Source organism: Mus caroli, unplaced genomic scaffold, assembly GCF_978045245.1.
Source record: "Mus caroli unplaced genomic scaffold, Mus_caroli_1 scaffold_10, whole genome shotgun sequence".
Lineage (NCBI taxonomy): Eukaryota > Metazoa > Chordata > Mammalia > Rodentia > Muridae > Mus > Mus caroli.
In genome coordinates this window covers 83,299,466-83,317,803 of record NW_028227265.1, presented here as the reverse complement: position 1 = coordinate 83,317,803, position 18,338 = coordinate 83,299,466, and positions in this window count along the sequence as shown.

Sequence of the window (18,338 nt, the reverse complement as noted above, 5' to 3'; positions counted from 1 at the left end):
TGGAGAGATGGCTCAGCGGTTAGGAGCACCGACTGCTCTTCCAAAGGTCCTCAGTTCAAATCCCGGCAACCACATGGTGGCTCACAACCATCCTAACAAGATCTGGCACCCTCTTCTGGAGTGTCTGAAGACAGCTACAGTGTACTTACATATAATAAACAAATAAATCTTTTTAAAAAATTTTTTAAAAGATACAATGAAGAGAGGAGAAAAAAAGAAGAAAACAGACAAACATTTAAATATATACAGCATACAATTTTGTATAAATAAATCTATTTTCTGTTCTATTTACATATTAGAATATTCCATGCATGTACATATTTAACATCTAAATGTTGAACATATTTAATAACATGTTAAATGGCTTTTAAATACATATTTAAACTCTCTGTTGCTGAGATAAATACTCATTTTTCAACTCCTCTGCTTTTGTTTAAAACACTTTAAACACTCCCCTACACCCCCATTCCCCACCTCTGCATCCCTTGAATTTCCACCAAATTTACCTTTGAGTCAGTAATATGAACAAACTTGAGAGGTTTGGCTGAACGTGACAGTGCAAGCGTAGACAGTAGCTCCATACAAACCTAAGATGGGAAGAGAATCACTGCAATAAGCCTTTTGATATTTCACAGCTGGAGTTGTTTCTGCTTTAAAAAAAAAAATGTTCCGGGAGCGGGATTAAGATTGTATTGTGGAACCATGGCGCCACCTGGTGGCCATTCTCTTGTTGCCGTTTAAAGTTTCGATTTTAGAACCCTACCTCTTTGGTAACTTGTACTTGAACACCCTTCGGTCAGGAACCCTAGTATACTATTAGGTAGCAATGTGTGGCCAAGTGGACCTGGAAGGCCACTGCTTGTTCGCTTGCTTGTTAGCTCAGGTACCTGGAAATTCTGCAGGTCTAGGTAGAGTACGGGAACAGGGGACAGGAGAGACTTTACATCTTGGGTTTTCACAAGAGCCCTATTACAGCTCTGGCTTTCCCAGACGCCAACTCCTGTGATTGGCTGAGGGACTAATGAGACTAAAAATCAAACACAAGTCTGCTTGCACAGCTGAGGGAACAATGGGTCCTCTCCAAAGAGGGAGAGGCTTGGGAGATAGCCCCAAGGGGAGGGGACACCTCCTTACAACGCGCCACGCACAACGAAGGACTTCATCTAAACATCCATGAGAATCACACAGAGTTTTAAAGACCACCATGCTCAATGCATGCAAGACTGTTAAGGAAAGCTGGTGATTTCCCCAGCAGGTTGATTTGGGGGTTAATTCTTTGGCAATATTAAGAGTTTTGAGGGGCTGGAGAGATGGCTCAGAGGTTAAGAGCACTGGCTATTCTTCAAGAGAGGTCCTGAGTTCAATTCCCAGCAACCAAATGGTGACTCATGATAATCGATACTGGGATCTGATGCCCTCTTCTGCCATGCAGACATACATGCAGACAGAATACTGTATCTATAATCAATCAATCAATAAACAATAAATAAATCTTTTTTAAAAAGCTGTTTGAAAACATTCATTGCCTTTTTGTTGAATCTCAGTCATAAAGGTAAAATAGTGGGTCTGTAGGAGGAGAGCTGGCGGCCATCTGTTTAGCTTTAGTAAAGACTAAATATTATGGTATGTAGGTTGTACTGTTGCAAAAGGTGGCATGTGCTTAAGGGTTGGTCACTGTCTTAGTCAGGGTTTCTATTGCTGTGATGAAACACCATCATAAAAAGCCAAAAGTCACTTGGGGGAAGAAAGGGTTTATTTGGCTTAGATGTCCTGAGTCATAGAGTCCATTAAGGGAATCCAAGGCAGGATCTCAAACTGTGCAAGAACCTGGAGGCAGGAGCTGATGCAGAGGCCGTGGAGGGGCGCTGCTCACTGACTTCTCATAGCTTGCTCAGCAGATTTTCTCATAGAACCCAGGACCACCAGTCTAGGGCTGGCTCCACCCACAGTGGGTTGAGCCTTCCCCCATCCATTGCTAATTTAAAGGACACCCAACGTGCTTGCGGACAGCCAGATCTTACGGAGGCATCTTCTCAGTTGAGATTTTCTCCTCTTAGATGACTACAGCAGCTGTGTCAAGCTGACAGAGAACTAACCAGCACAGTTACCAACCGGGGACACCATTGGAAGATACTGTAGTCTTTGTCAGAAGAAAGCAGGATATTGGACAAGGCATTCCATTGATGGTGGTACCGGAACTACCATGGATGTTTTCCTTAGTTGTTTGTTTGTTTGTTTGTTTGCTGTTTCTCTATTGCTATAGTGAGCAGCTATGTTCCACTGAGTCTCTCTTACCATCATACACCCCCTTCCATTAGCTCCAGAAAATGAGCCTACAAAGGAAAGAATGAAACCTCTGTACCCATGAGCCAAGATAAAACCTCTCAGGTCATAAGCCATCCTGGGTGTTTTATCACAGGGATGGAGAGCTAGTGTATAGCCAGAATCCGTGTTACTTTACTATTTTGCCATGGTGTCCATCTTCAAATAGAATTCTGTGTGAAAGTCAAATATACAAGTGGGTGAACTGAATATAAAGGGTTCTGCTCTGGCAATAACCTCCACCCTATTATCTGCACAGTCCCCAGCTTCACAGAGACATTACCGGGGCACTTCCATAGTTAAGCATGTTCTATGGTACAGTGGGACATCCCTGCCTCCATCGACCCTGGATGTTAATGCTAAGCCCTTTTCTGGGAGCTCTGAAATCATGGCTGAGTCTCTCATGGGTCTCTTCTGCATTCCAGAGCACACCAAGTTTTTCATCCTGAACTTGATTTTGCTACCACTAAAATGTTTGTCTCAGGACATTAGAAACAACGCCAGGCCATTGGACACCTCACTGTCATTGGAACCACAAAGCTGTGTCAACCCATCTGGCATAGCCTTCCCTCGTGAGAGGTCTTTAGACTCCTGGATACAACCTAAAACAAACAAGCAAAAACCAGAAAAGCAGCATAAGTAAATGAGAACCTCCAACAACCCCACTATCAATGGAGATGAATATTTCTGGTGTGTTTTCTTTCAACATTTATCTATGTGATATGTACAGCTAAAATACTTGTGCAAGATATGCAATGTTACTAATACAATATTAATTTATTTTCTAACGCTGTAAGTCAATACCACTGACTGCTTAGTCTAGAAAGAATGTTTATTTGGTTCAAAGTTCTAGAGGCTGGGACGTGCAATATCAAGACGGTGGCATCTGATGAGAGCCGCCTTCTTGCATCACAACGTAGGAGGGTACCCCATGACAAGATAAAGCAGGCATGTCAGCACACATCTCGCTCCCTCTTCTTACAAGGGCACCTAGTATCATCACGGAGGGCTCATTCTCAAGGCCTTATCTTATCCTAACTCTCTCACAGGAGAACCCCTTCCAAATTGTTTTAGCATATGAATTGAGGGATTAAATTATCAACACATGAACTTTTGCCACACCAGTAACCTTGCTCTCAGGAGTCCAAGCCAAAGAGACTGAATGCATGTACGACTTTGGTCTGAAGTAGACACCTAGTGCCTAACTCAGGAATAACCTGTGTTTCTCTAGCATCCCTTGAGTTTGTGGCAGGCACTGACAATCAATCCCAATCTTATTGTGGAGCCGGAGTGCAACCCCAGGAGACCATCACTCGGCTGGAGATACTCCCTTCTTTGGCATTCTTGACCTTTCTTAGATAATTCAAGTTTGTCTTTAAGGTGCAAAGGGATCTCTGTATGTAGAGATTGCTTCCTATCAAATGACTATTTTGGATTTGGTCCTTCACAAGGTCTTAGCTCATGGATGTTCTGTAATCCGCAAAATTCTGCTAGCCAGAGGTTAATACTCCAAGAGGCAAAGAGCTGCTTTAAAATCGCTGGTGAAAGGTGGGCTGGGAAGTAGGAATATAGAACTGCATCTCTGTAGCAGCCTAGGTTTCCATGGAAACAAATGCAGTTGAATCAAACCCATGAGTAAACTTTTCCACGTTCGGTTTTAAGCATGGAATGTGGTAAGAAACAGCTACTTACTGACCAGACCTAGGGAAAATTTCAGCAAGACCCTCCACAAAAAGCTTAAAACAAAAAGGGTGTGACTTTACACACACACACACACATGTGCTCATGCACACACACACACACACACACACACACACAGGTACAAACATACACACACAAGCACAACGATATGAGAACCCAGCTTCGGCCTCCCGCAGTTACCACGTTTGCTAATCAGCAACACAGGCCCACTTGGGGAGTAAAAATTAGTGTAACTCATTCTGGAAACAGCACTGTTAAGAAACCTTTAATGAGCCCAGTGGTTATAATTTGGAGTGTTGGGGGTTTAATGAAATACAAAAATCACGCTTTGCAGACCCAAAAGCCCCTCATTTACTGGAGACATTTACGAAGCAGGAGGTGTGATGTGGGAAAGCTTCGGGCCTGCACCTTGTGTGAGCCACAGAGGTCTTGAATCGGTCTTTGTTCCCTGAGCTGTCAGAGATACAACAAGCACTTCTGCGAGCAATCGCCCTGTGCCCCAGGAAGCTTAGGAGTCCCAGTGGTTTCCCCTCTGGTGGAGAGGGAGAAGCTGCAGAACACTTGAGCTTGGGAGAAGCTGGGGGGAGTTTGGAATCCTGCAGTTTCCTCCTCTTTTTGCTTACAGCAGGGAGGACTGGGTTCCGCCCAGCGTTTGCAAATGCCCTCTGCCAGCAACAGCAGGCCTCAGCTTGTTTTCTTGGTTTTAAGGCTATCTGCTATTTAGTCAGGTTCTTTGTAAAATTTAGGGCTTCAACCTGTAAGAACAAACTTGCTTTGCAACAGAGAACGCAGGACACTGAGGCCAGGGTGCCAGGGAGTCCCCAGGGACAACTTTGATTTGGGCATAACTTAGAGTCTCTGGCTTTGCATGACTAGGCTTGTGCGAGTGTGCATGCACATGTGCGTGTGTCTTCAAACAAGGTCTCATATAGCCCATTAGCTTCCAAATCTCTGGGTAGTTGAGGTTGGTCTTGAACTCCTGCTCCTCCTGCTCCCACCCCACCCCCACCTCCCAGGACTGGGATTACAGGCATGAACCACCACCCCTGGTGGTGTCTGCGCTTTGAATGCCAGTCCCTCTGTCATTTCTCACAGCTTGAATGTGACTGTTTCATCAAGGCTGGTATTTGTCACTTGTCTCTGGTGAGTGGGAGGTTTAGCGTCCAGCTGGCAATAGATGCAGGCTATTAGGGGTGAGTCTTGGGGCTCTTTCCATCCTCTGCTTCTGATTCTCTCTCTCCTTTCTGATCCAACAAGCCATGTCAAGAACTCCTGTCGCCACAGGGCAAGCTACTGCAGCCTGCATGCCTTCTTCTGGACCATGGCTTCCCATCAAGATGGACCATCCCACTGACACTGTACGGAAACCCTCACCACCTTACCTTGGTGCTGTTGGGTTCTTTTTCAGAGTGATGAGAATATTAACAAGTGAGCCATTGTAATTAGACAAAGCAGTGGCAGCGGTTAGGACTCAGGGCTCCACCCCATTCTTGGGTCAGGGTGATGCCATTAGAAAAGGGAGAATTCGCCACTCCCACCCTGCCTTTTCTTACCTCTATCTCCACTGGGTGATAACACAGAAAGCCCTTTGCCAGATGCCAGTGCATTATAATATACATATATTGTGTCTTGAACTTCCAGAACTGCCATCGATGATGTATGTATTCTCTTCCCTATAAATTACTTAGTTGCAAGTATTCTGTTATAGTTGCAGAAAAACAGACTAAGCAATGAGCTAGCTTGCACTGTTCTGCAAGCTGATATTCCTTCCTCTGCATCAAAGACTCCACCATTTGAAAATTGAGTGTTGCATTTTTTTTCCTTGAAGCATCAGAGACCGGCTGGTGATAATAGTAATGGAATGTTCTATGCACAAGAACGCAATCAAAGAGAAAGAGGTCCAGCTATGTTTAACAGTTTCAGGGAGAGCTACCCTCTTACCTCTAGGCTCGGACAACAATGCTGGTTTTTAGTCTACTCTAGCGCTGGACAAACCTTCCCCATCCTCCATGGCTGGATGGCTTTCAAGATTCATCTTCAGTAGAGTCATATCTAAGCTTTTCCTGGCCGCCTCCACCACTGTTCTCGCCGTCATCCAGAGGCGTTGTGAGGAACCTCTCTTTTCCCTTTACAATACAGATTAAACACACCAGCCGCGTGTGGCCTGCCTGCAGCCGGAGCTACTCCAATGTGCAAGTACGTGGCAGTCAGATGGGAGAGAAAGAGAAGTGGAGCAGTTTGAGCATTAAGAAGAGAGATGGAACTGGAGATATAGGATGGAGAGGAGTGGCCTGTTGCGAGTAGCCAACCCTGCGAAGTCCCATGGTGCCACTGAGTCTGGGTCCCTGGTGATGCAGCAGCAGAGGTTGATGTTGATGTCTTTGGTGCATATTATATTTTTAGAGATGATGGGGATGTCCCTGGTTTGGGCAGCTGCTAGGGACTGTGTGCACGTCCAGGGGCTGAGCAGGATCGGCCCCGCCCCTCCCTGCCTGTGGTGCTCTGGAGAGCTGCCCTATGTCTCACCAGTGGGAGCAGAGCACTGGAGAGGGAGGGTGGGCCCTGTCGCAGGCAGCACAAAAACCTGGCCCTATGTGGCGGGGAGCAGTTGGCCAGCCCTGAAGGCATGATTGGCACTGACATGGAGGTGATGTCCTCCCCAAACCCCTTCCACCCCTCGTCACCTCCTGCCATCAGGACAGCGGGCCCTGCCCCTCTGTCTGAAGTGCTGGCTGAAGCACTTTGGCTCTGCACCTCACCTGGATAGCACAGCAGAGCTGGCCCTAGTGGTGGCGGTGCAGGCGAGCCGAGCCAGCTCCCAAGGTGAGAACACAGGAATACCGACCCTGCTACTCCTTTGCCTCGAGGTGGCACAAACACAGAGGTGGCACCCTCACCCCTTGTGGTGGGGAGAGAGGTCCATGGGATCATGAGAACAGGTGAGCTAGTAGTTGAGGTAGCCTGGGCAAGGGAGGTGTGGGTGCCCTTTTCCCTTCATCCCTAGCTACCTGAAGCAGTCAGGACTGCTTGCCCCAGGCTCATGAGAGCAGCTGAGCTACAACACTCAGAAGAGTGGGCCCTGTACCTCGCTTGGGCAGCACAGTAGAGCTGGCCCCAGGGGGTGGGGGTGGGGAGAAGGTGAGCTGGCCAAGAGGGCATGGGCACAGAGAGTCAACCTCACCACTCATCCGCCAGTAAGTGGTGAGGACACGGGGTGATGCACTTCCCCTCCCCCTACCTGTGGAAGAGCTGGCACCAAATTCAGAACTGGAGCCCTAGCCCTGCCTCTCACTGGCACTGGGGAGAATGAGCCCCGTGCCTCACCTAAGCAAAACAGAGAAACTGGCCTTAATGGGGAAGGCATGGGTGAGTCTGCCCCTGAGGGCATGAGAACAGGAGAATTGGCCCAGCCCCTCACACGGGAGAACAGGCCTCACACCTAGACTGAGCAGCACCCTGGAGCTGGCTCTGGAGGCTGAGTGCAGGTGATTCAGACCAGAGGCCAGGAGAGCTGACCCTGTCTCCTGCCAATGGAAGCACTGGGTGGCCTAGAAAAGCAGTGTTGGGAGAACTCACCCGGGTGGAGTGGATAAGGAGAGCTGTCGAGCTGACCAGCACAGCTGCCACCCAGGCCTAGATTAATGGCTTTGAGTTGGCCTACCCCACCATCTATATCATCTTCAAATGGCTGTGATGTGTGAAAGGGCTGATCCTGCTGGCCCAAAGCCACAGGATCTCCATGACACACGGCAACAACAGGATACCCAGGAGGAGTCCCCGAGAAGATCCAATATTGATGGTGTCACAGAAGCCAGAGATCTGGAACCAGACCAATGACTCATGGCAATGAACATTTGCAAGAGGAAATGTGTGGACAGAGGGACATACTGTGGGACACACTGTGACACACCACAGCTTCCACGATGAGATGGTTTGTAGGTTTTATTTGCTTCTTTGGTTTGTTTTGAGTTGGTAGGGTTTAGTTTAGGGTTTTTCTTTCCTTTTCCTTTTTCTTCTTTTTTTGGTCTGTTTTTTGATTGGAGGGGGAGGTTGCAAGGACAGAGAGTGGATATGAGGGCCAGGGAGATGACTGGGACTGATGTGAAACTCAAGGAATCAATACAAAGTTTAAAAAGTGAATATATACAGATAGATAGATAGATAGATAGATAGATAGATAGATTCAATTTTACACAGTCGTTATATATACATATATATATATACACACACATATATATAATTCAATGTTTTATATATATATATATATATATATATATATATATATATATACCTTCAATGTTATATATATGTATACACACACACACACACTCAATGTTTTATACACACACACACACAGATTAATAGAATGGGGAGGTGGAAGGGACCAATGAGACTTTGAACCCAGTCCCATTATTCCTTGAGAGAAGGAACATGGCCTTCTGAGATGACAGGACCTTTCTCTCCCCAACAGCATGGGACATGTTGCTGAGATCTGCCCACGAGGGTCCACCTCCTCGGATCTGAGTCTTAGCCAAGTTTGAACGGTCCGATGCACAGCATGAACAAAGCTTGCTGGATCACTTCCGACTAACACGAATAGGTTCAGGGGTAGGGAGATGGCTCAGTGGTTAATGCACTGCCTACAGAAATCAACATGAAGACTGGACTTTTGGATTCCCAGAAATCCGTGTAAATGTCAGACGCACCATAATTCTGGCTTCTTAGAAGGCGAGACAGGCTGCCCAGAGCAAGCTAAGGAGACTAGACGTATTAGTGAGCTCTGGGTTCCGCTGAGAGACTGTCTCAATGAGTGAGACGGAAGAACAACCAAGCTCCACTCTGGACATTAAGCCCAGACCTCCACATGAATGCTCAGACTACTGCCCGCACATGGTGCTCCTAATCGCCCAAAACATACACGCACACATTCACATGTCACACACACACATGCACATTTAAAGCCTGCCCAAAGCTCATTTCCTGGAGGACAGCCATTAGGACACAAAACAGTTTCTATTGCAGTTAACGAACCACCACAGATCAAGTGGCTTCCAGCAACTCGAAGAGTATTTCATTTTATGGCTCCAGATGTCAGAAGCCAGGAATGGGCCTCCTGGGACTGAGCTCAGGTGATGGTAAGGCCTCATTCACTTCTAGAGGCTCTAGCTAGAAAGTCCCTATTCTGACTGCCTTGGAGCATCTCTAGTTTGTCGGGAGCGCGTCCTACAACCTTTCCGAGTTACAGTCATGACTTGGGAAGATTTAAAAATTCTTAAGCGCCACACTGGGAGATTAGCAAAGTCCACACCCGTCGGCATTGGACGTCCGTGTAACCGGGTGACGTCAATCATGTGACACTGCAACCACTCCTTCCTAACGTTCATTTCACAGTTAGTTATGTGAACTCTTTGAAGCTGACATTTTCTTTCCAGGATTAGTGGTGAGGGAACACACTCAGCTGCTATGTTCATGGTCAAGAGATACATTCCCTACAAGAGCTATGATGCCATATGTCCTTGGCTTCCTCTGCATGGTTAAGAGAATAGCAAAAGTCTTGTGTGCCTTCAGTGGGAGAGGGCGCCTAGGCCCGCAGGGAATTCATGTGTGCATGGGGGAGGGGGGATAGCACCCAGAGTAGGGCTTCCCTGGGGAAGAAGGAATGAGGGGAAGACTTGTGTGAGGGGGTACTTAGAGGAGAGGATGGGCTGATATTGGGTTGTAAAGAAAAAATTAATTTAATTTTAAAAATTGGGTTTTCCAAAATCGGTAAAATCCCCATGAAGTATTGTATAATATTGCCATGCAATAAGAGGCTTAAGTTGTTGCGGTGTCTTGGGAATTTGATGTTTAACTGTTAGAATTATAATATATCAGGATAATGCATTTACTAACTAATATAACCAGCTTAAATAAAGTGCTCATGACCTCACGAAACCAAAAAGAAAAAAAAAAGAAAAAAAAAAAAAAAGAAAGAAAGAAAGAAAAGAAAGAAAACCATAAAAACCATTTGGCCACTAGAGGGAGACAGACAACTCTGGAGCATCTACTTAATCTCTTTGTCTCTCTGTCTCTCGGTCCCTCTGTCTCTGTCTCTCTCTCTCTTTTTCTGTGTGGTGTGTGTGTGTGTTGGGGGGGGTACAATATTGCACAACACTATTCATGTTTAAGAATGGTAGCCAGGGCTGGTCAAAAGGCAGACAACAAAGGAGCTAATTGCCACTCTCCAGGATGGAGCTCAGAGAAGAACATTTCCCAGGAACATTTTCTCATAGTGGCCTCTGCTATTTAGAGGCAGTTTCTTATTATTTGCTTAATTGTAAAAATTACATGCTATTATTTATTTTGTGTGCAGATAGGAGGTACCCACGTGTCACCGTACACACGAGAAGGCCAGAGGACAACGGAAGTCAGGTCTTGCCCTCTACAACATGGACCCCGGGTTAACTCAGGTAGTTAGGCTTGGTGGAGGTCACCTTTACCCACTGAGCCATCTCTCCAGCTCTCTTTTCTTTCCCTTTTTAAAAATTGCATTTAAAATGTATTTATTGAATGAATGGCTGATATGTGTACATGTGTATATTGTGTGTATTTTTATAATAACTTATCTGTTGCCATAACATTTAAAAACAAAACATCTGGTTTTTTTTTCTCCATACAAGACCATTTTATGAAAAGAAATCCATTATGTTGTCAGACTGACATGACAAGAAAAGGAAGTCCTGAGAACTCCGCATGGCAGCAGGGACCATGCCCATGGCCTGCAAAAAAGGCAACCTGTTTACTGAACACCGGCACAATCATGTATGAATGATTATAGGGGAAGGGGCTGTGTTTTCTCCTAGTAGAGATGCGCTGCAGACTTGTTCTACTTTTAAACATAAAACTTGTGTGGTGAGAGCTTGCCTCCCACAAGCTAAAATATATAATATAAATATTGCATATGTTCCCCCACTGATTATAATCCTAGAGTTTGGGTAGTGGAGGTAGGAGAATCAGAAGCTTGGGGCCAAGCTTAGTGACTACAGCCTGGAATATAAAGAAAAGAAAAGAAAAGAAGAGAAGAGAAGAGAAGAGAAGAGAAGAGAAGAGAAGAGAAGAGAAGAGAAGAGAAGAGAAGAGAAAAGAAGAGAAAAGAAGAGAAAAGAAGAGAAAAGAAGAGAAAAGAAGAGAAAAGAAGAAAAAAAAAGAAAACCAGCAACAGTAACAGAAGAAGGTTCCATGGAGGAAAACCAGCCCTGGAAGTCAAAGGGCTAACTAAAGATTGACTGGCTCAGTGGGAAGCAGACAGACCCTAGCTGAATGCTGTCTCCCATGCAGACACAGGAGGGTTTATTAGGTAAGAGCACCTGCCCTCCTTCCTCCCCACGCCCCTGCAGGAATCGTTATTACAAAAGCCACTGTTCCTAGTAGGGATAGTGTCATATTTTACTCATGTCTATCTAAGAGCGTTTAAGTGTTTATTGTAACTCATTTTTAATTGCGTGTGTTGGGTAAACATGTGGTACGGGCGTGTGTGAGTATAGATGCCCACGGAGCCCAGCGGTGGCAGATCCTCTGAAACTATAGTTACAGGTGTTTGTGAGCCACGGGACTTGAGTGCAGGGGACCAAACTCTGATCCTCTGTCAGGCAGGCAGTGCTCGATAACCACTAAACCACATCGCCAGCTCTAGCCAAGAGTCTTTAGGAACAAAGTAAGGGCTGTCAAAAATGGAAGTTGGCATCGTGGGTTCCACGATGGTTATTGCTTCCTCTCACTCTTGAGAGAGTCTTACTTTGCCCTGCGATAAACACTACCTGCCTCCCACCATTGTACTCCACGTGTCTCCTGTGAATTCTTTCCACAGACATCACAAAGACCTGGGAGCCGAGAGGATGTCCTAGAGACACCTAGGCAGTGGCTCTCAGAAGAAGCACCTTCTAGTGTCCTAGCTGCCTTGGGGTTCAGCTCATCAGGTTCCTGGCAGCCCCATCAGGCTTGGGGAAGGTTTTGTTACATTAGATTTTTCTAAAGCCCAATTTAATACTAAACTCATGACGTAAGTAGTGTACATTTAAAGAAATAACACATTCTCTCTGCAACCTGTATGCCACACTTGCTCTTTTATAACATAAGATCTGTGGGCGCTGCATGAAGGTGGCCTAATGTCAGTGTTTGGGTCTAGAAATGGTCACTATTTTTATTAAGATGAAAAAATTCTCTGTGAAATTTTTTTATCTGAAAGTGTTTTGAAGCCACAGATCTCTTCAGAGGACAGGCTCCCAGTACATAATGGAGCCTTGTGGTCCAGTCCCTTGCATGGAGAGGACAGCCTGGGATCAACAATGACCAAATGTCCCAAGTAGAGAAATGTTGTCCCAGAGAGTAAAATTTAGGCCATTTTAGCCCTTCATGACCCTGTGCAAGGAGACGTAGGGTGGCTATTAACATTTGTCAAGGAAGGAAATTGGCACCCCTCCTGCACCTGACGGTGAGGCTCCGTGGAGACAGGTGCTTGCTGTGATCGGACAGCAAGCAGCAGAAATCATTACTGGTAGTGCAAAAGGTCTCGTCCACACTGCTTTATAAGAAAGGAGTTTATCAAAGGTACTGCACAGAAATGCAGCCAGAAGCAAGCAAAGACAGGCACTGCCACGCCCTCTCCTCCCTCTTAGGATGATAAGCAAAAGAATGTGATGTTCTTAGTTTACTGGAAAAAAGGAAGGAGCAGGCAGGAAGCCAAGAAGAAAGTTTATTTTTAAAAATAATAATAATTTAAATCCTGCTATATATCCAGAACTGTGTGCTCTATAACTTCTAAGAGACCTGAAGGAATAATGACTCTTTAGGAAGATGGTCCTACCCCGTGTCTTTCTCTAGTTCACTTCCTGATACCACATTCCTCCAAACCTAGCCCTAACAAATCCTAATCCTAGCCCTAACAGACCTTAGCCCTAACAAACCCAAGTCCTAACCTTAACCCTACCCCTAATCCTACCCCACTCCTATATAGGTTACAGTGGACCTTTCACTATATTTACAAAATACTCCCCTAAGTGTAGAGCAAGGGAATTTTTCTAATTACACCCCAGCCCTGCTGGTATATAAAGCACTATCTTAGTAATTTATTACCTTCTATACATAAATGTATTCATGCCCATATTTATCCCTAAGTGATTGGAATTTTTAATTTCACTATAATCATGTGAGATCACCATTGTAACTGCAGTTCATTGTTGATGTTGACCTAAACATCATTTTATGATGCACAGATGTATTAGCAAGACAGACCGAGTTATGTACAAAATGTGTTCAACATCATAACTCAGAAGAGTTTATCCTAGGTATGTATGGCTGACTCAACTTTTGAAAATCAACTAATAGAATCAATTGCATACAATAGAAAACTCACAGGGAAATATCAATAGGTACAGAAAAAGATTAATAAATCCAATAGCTATCCATGATAAAATCTTAACCTAAACTAGGCATAGAGGGGGAGTCCCTAAGGTTGAAAGTACTATCTATAAAAATTCAACAAATAACATAATTTAAATAATGTTAAAGCCTTCCTAGTGTGTTGAAGAACAGTGTAACACAGTGGCCTCTCATGGCCCAGCTTCCACAGTATGTGGGAAGATCTAGCTAACAGCCTGAGAGGGGAAAGGAACAGTTGAAACTATGTTTATCCACAGATGACATCATCTATGTAGAAAAGCTAATACATCAATAAATAGCATCAGAAAATGGAGCACGCACAGCAAGGTTGCTGGAAACAAAGCAAAGATGGAAAAACCCTTCACTTTTCTACAAACCAATAATGAATAAGTAGCATTTAAGATTAAAAACACAATACCATGTGCTATTAGAATAGCATCCACAAATGGAATAGGTGGGAAACCTAAGAAAATAAGAAAATATGTATAAGACCAGTTGGATGAAAACTATGAAATCCCAGTAAACACTATTTCTTAAATGACTAAGTAAATGGAGAGAGATGCTATGTTCACAGATGGGAGGGCTGCCAAGGCCTTAGTTACTTCCCAAATGAGTGATAAATTCAGTCCAATCCCAGTCAAAAGCCTAGAGCGTTATTTTGTGGGTAGCCGATCCTAACGTTTATAGAGAGACAAAAGGCAAAGAATACTGAATTTCAATCATTATTTAGGAAGAAAAAAAATTAGGAAACTGCTGCAACCCGATACTATAACTCTGTATAAGATGACAATAATCAAAATACTGTGGCACAGTGCAATAATAGATCAATGGAAGAAGGTAGGGATGTCAGTAAGACCTACGTAGATAGACCAACTGAGTCTTGAAACTAGAATAATGCCAACAGATGGAGATAAAAAAAAAGAAAGAAAGAAAAGGAAAGCCTTTACAACAAATGATTCTGTGGTAAATATTACATGGCAACAGTAAAGAGAAAACAAAACCAAAACACACCACCAACTGCCACACCCACTCCAGTGGAGTCTGTGTGGCAAGTCCAAAAGTGTGGCCGCAGTCCTGAGGTAAAAAGTTTCATGAAAATTTAGTCTCCTGGAGAGTCTCTGGTGTCCCATAACCAGATTTGTCCCTGCAATAGCATGGAAGGTCTTGCATGCTTTCTTGCAGTATTTTACTGGGTAAGAGCTAAAAATCTCAGGGCTAGTTCAACAAAGTAAACTTAGAACAACAGCCAAATTACTCCCATAATCAGGAATTTACAATGACCTAGGAAGAAGGAGGGTTGTGGTTTAAGGAGGAACTAGAGTATTGCATTATTCACGAAAAGGTTAGCAAGAGTAGAGCCCCCTGGTGCAAGCTTTCAGGAGGCTCAGAGGAATAGCATAAATTATGACTAGGGTGTGAAATCCTCACCTGGCTCCCTAATGGCTGACTTTAGAAAGGGCCGCCTTGTATCTTAGTTGTAACCACTGCCTAGTTCCTGCTAGTCTTTATGTATGCATTTCTCTGTTTTGTGTCAGGTAACTTCAATGTACCTTGGCTGATGTGTCACCTAACTTCCTTATTTTCTTCTGTAAAATAAGTCTGATGCTTGCTTTGAGAAATTACATTCAGATACAGCACTCTCTGTGTCAGTGTCTGTTTGTCACTTTTTACCGACTTCTTGCCCACCTGAGTACTGAAACCCTGGTTCCCCCACAAGTTGAGGGACTGACTGAATCCAGTCCACAGCAACCAACAGCAGTGTAGGCCTTAGTTACATCTATCCCCAAAGTAAACCAGAGATTTAAATACCACAAGAAACATGGAAGAAAGCATGAGGGCCAGTTGATGTAATAATGGATTTTTAGATAGAATATCAAAGTCACAATCCATAAAATGAGTAATTAAAGCCAGATTTCATTAAACTTAATTTTTAAAAATTGTATGAGTATAGGTGTTTGCCTGCACGCATGTCTGCATACCACATGTGAGCCTGTTGCTCTCAGATGCCAGAAAAAGCTGTAACTAGAGTTACAGACATGGCTGTGAGTTGTCATGTGCGTGCTGGAAATTGAACCCAGGTCTTCTGGAAGAACAGCTAAAACTCTTAACCACTGAGACATCTTTTCAGATCCCCAAAGCCAGATTTTATTAAAAGTAAATGTTCTATGAAGTCATGGTTAAGAGAATGGCAGGACAGGCCACAGACATGACTTGTGCTAAAATTTGGGTAAGATACAGGATAAAGATCTGATCCAAAAAACAAGAAGGAACTTCATGTTATGAAAACAAACAGAACTGAAGCTTAGCACTTAAGAACATTTGCTGCTATTGCAAACCTGGGATTACTTCCCAGCACCCACGTGGTGGCTTACATCCATCTATAACTTGTTCCAGGGGATCTTACACCTCCTCTGGCCACTGGGAGCACAAGCCAAGCCGATAGTGCACAAGCAGGTGACCCATTCATACACATAAAATAATAAGTAAAGCATTTTTTTTTTACGTTTTTCAAAAAAGAAAACAAGCAACCTAAGAAGGCATGAACCAAAGACCTCAGCAGACCCCTCACCAAAGAAAATGGGGGCGGGGTGGGTGGGGCGAGCATGGGAATCAGGCATGGGAAAAGATGCTGTATATCCTGTAGAGAGGGAAGGAGGTGTGAATGGAGACAATAATGAGACGTCAGGATGTAACTACTCCGGCAGTGCCAAATCTTGGTGAGCTTTGGAGCCTCCAGGTTTCTCCTTCTTAGAAGGGAGACTTTTATCATTCAAACCAGCAATTCCAGTGCTGGGCATCTCCCCAAAGGAGAGGAAAACTCGTGTCTATCTGCAAGCCTGGAGAAGTTTCATTTGTAACTACTGAAACTTAGAGGTAACCACAATGTCCTTTAGCGTGTGACAGGATACGTAAACAGGGGGATGTCGAGACAGTGGGGTAATCTATGCTGAGAAGGGCTGAGCTATGGGACTGGGACGAGACAGGGAAAGATGTCCGTGACCAGCTGAAAGAAGCCAACTTGCGAAGAGGAAACAATGTGTGGCATCGCTCTAGAGAAAACGAAAGTCGACAGGTAGGGGGAGGGGTGTAAATCTGCGGAACATGAGTGGCATTTAGGCAAGTGAAGGTATCTCTTATTATAATGTGATAGTGGACATCGGTCAGACATTTTTTTTTCAGACTCACAGGAAGTGTAGCAAGAATGAAGCAGGATGTAAATGATGGCTGTGTATGAGCCAACGGGAGTTCTCCAAATGTAAGGTGACGCCCAGTCAGCGAAGGAGCTCAAGAGTAGGGAAGGCTACACAGGTGGCATCAGGGGCCATACAGGAAATCTCTGGAATCTCCCTCAGCTTCCTGTGAATCTCAAACTGTTCTGTGTTCTAGAAACTAACATCTCAGAACATAGCAGACATCTGAAGTCAATGTTTAGTCATTCATTAAGTAGAAAATCCTGATTTTACCTACATGGACTAGGTGGCATAGACTCACCAAGCTTTTATATGAGGCTGTTTAAGGCATTGAATTATCTCATTCACATACACACACACACACACATGCGCACACGCACACACATGCACACGTGCCTTTCCTAAAACAAAACTTTTACAAATATTTAATCCTTAGACTTTAAGAACAACACTGACTAAAAAGGAAAAAAAGCTATTGCAATAGCAGCAGTCTTGATTTTAATTATTATTATTAATAAATACTAGATATCAACTTGGACTTGGTGCCTGGGTAATGTCTTAGACTCCATTACGGTGGTTTCTGTAAAAGGCCTTTCTTAAATCAGTAAAATATTCCAATTTTGAAGCACAGTGACTCCAAGAGTCTCAAATGAAGGCCATATAATGAAATCACTAAAAGCAAAAACAAACAAACAAACAAACTACCAAATCTAAACAATAAAAGATGGAGAGAAAGAGATCCAGTAAAGCTGAAATCTGAAAGGGCATTGTTGAGGGAGTTCAAGACTCGGCTGCTGCTTCCTTCTGTGTCCCCAAGTGCATGCTTTCTGCCCACTTGCCCTGCCCACATGGAACTCAGCTCTTTTTCTCTGCAAAATAAGAAGTTTGCAGCTGCTACTTCTGTACCTTCTTCAAAGCAGTTCTTTCCACCCCGCCACATCCAAGGTGTGCTGATCCTATCACAACAATATTTTCAACTCAACACACCACCCTGTGTTCCCTTCCTATTTCACAGTTTAAATGTAAACTCAAACATATTCTTTCTGAAGCTATTTTTCCTGCCTTTCCTAAGAAATAACAACAAAAATTTGGGTTGATTCTAATTTTTTTTTTAACATTTCAACTCTCTTATAATTAGTCAATATCAACGAATCAATCCTTTCTCGGCATCAAGTGATGATATCTATTCATGCAGCAAAGACATAAAGGAAGAACGTGGGGTCATATGTATGAGAGAGCTTGCGGCAGGATCCAGAATTGCTTGCTGGTGTCTGTTGTGCAGAGATTACCTCCCTGGGACTATGAGGAAGATAGAGTTCCTTTGTTACCTGGGATCGTGGTTTAAATTAGGTTAACTTCCCTCCCTTTCTGATTTATATGACGGGGTGATTGCTTTAAGATGGCGATTTTCTTGCAGTCCAGGTCTTGACAAATGGCACTACTCTGTCATCTAAGGCAGAAGCTTGGGGATCATCCAATGGCCTTCGCCCTCCCTCACCACCCACATGTTTAATTAATCACCAAGACCTGCTGATTTTTTTCTTAAAGTTCTAATAGTTTCTGGCCTACAGAAGGCATAATACAAATGGTATCCATAAGCCAGCCTTTGAGTGTGTGGAATTACAACAGCTTGTCAAGTTTTTAAATGAGTAGAACATTATGTTTAAAGTTGTAGCACCTTGTCCAATTCCCCGTGCGCTTTTGATG